Source organism: Psammomys obesus, unplaced genomic scaffold, assembly GCF_907164565.1.
Source record: "Psammomys obesus unplaced genomic scaffold, mPsaObe1.curated_primary_1811, whole genome shotgun sequence".
NCBI classification, from domain to species: domain Eukaryota; kingdom Metazoa; phylum Chordata; class Mammalia; order Rodentia; family Muridae; genus Psammomys; species Psammomys obesus.
In genome coordinates this window covers 24,673-26,159 of record NW_026596122.1, presented here as the reverse complement: position 1 = coordinate 26,159, position 1,487 = coordinate 24,673, and positions in this window count along the sequence as shown.

The following is a 1,487-nucleotide window of genomic DNA, read 5'->3' as shown; positions in this document are numbered from 1 at the left end:
GGAATTTAGTACTGATGGTTTGTGAATCAAGAAGTTAAAGGATCAAGTTTTAATAAAGCTTAAATCATGCATTCAACACCCCATGCTCTCCAATAGACAGATCATTGAGACCAAAACTAAATGGAGAAACAAAGAAACTAACAGATATCATGAATCAAATGGACTTAACAGATATCCACAGAATATTTCATTCAAACACAAAAAAATATACCTTCTTCTCAGCACCTCAGGGAACCTTCTCCAAAACTGACCATATACTTGATCACAAAGCGAGTCTTAATAGACATAAGAAGATTGAAATAAACCCTTACATCTTCTCAGAGCACCATGGATTAAAACTGGAACTCAGCAACAACAGAAACACCGGAAAGCCTAAAAATTCATGAAAACTGAATAACTCCCTACTCAGTGACCCCTGAGCCAGGAAATAGATAGTGAAAGATATTAAAGACTTTCTAGTATTCAATAAAAATGAACACACAACATGCCAACATTTACGGGGCACAATGAAAGCAGTGCTAAGAGGAAAGTTCATAACACTAAGCCGCTTCATAAATTGGAGAGATCACACACTAGTAGCTTAGAAGAACACCTAAAGCTCTAGAAGAGAAGGAAGCAGACACACAAAAGAGGAGCAGATGACAGGAAGAGAGGAAAAAATTATTTTAGCTTATAGTTTCAGATCACAGTCTATCACTGAGGGAGGTCAGTGCAGAAACTTGAATGAGCCTTGCTTCCTGGTCTATACAGCATGACCTCTGTCCCAGCAATACACTTTGCAGCCAAAGACATGCAGCAGGGGAACAGGAGAATGGTGCTGACTATCTGGCTTGCAGTCAGTTTACGCTCATCTCACTCTTATACAGTTTAGGACCACCTGCCTAGAGATGGCCTGGCCCTGAGTGAGCTGGACCTCACTGCAGCAGTTAACAGCCAAGACAATCCCCAAAGAAAAACCTATGAGCATCCCCCTCCCCCACAGGCCAGAAATCCACAAGAGCTCAAAATACAAAGAATAAGTGTCTCTACGGTGCAAAATCCAACCGAAATATCTGCAATGCAACCCCAACACCTAAGACTCAAGGAAGTCACATAGGAGGTGGCAGAGAGATTGTGAGAGCCAGAGGAATAGAATCCCTGCTGCTACACCCAATCCCCTAGAAATGACAAAGAAATGATCAGGCATCTCAAAAATATGGTTGCTTGAGCAAAACTAACATCATGATTGCATCAGTTGGCATGCCAACATGGGTAAGGAAGAGTCCACATGCTTCAGCTCCTACATGAAGACGTTCAGGTTGTAAAGCTGAGACAGAGGAAAGATCTGCTTCCTCCAGGGACAAGCTCCCACACAGATTTTCCAATCCCACCTTCTCAGTCCTGAACACGTATCCAAATGGACAAAATAAAATGGAATCGCTAGGTTGCATGGCTGCAAATACATACATACATACATACATACATACATACATACATACATACATACA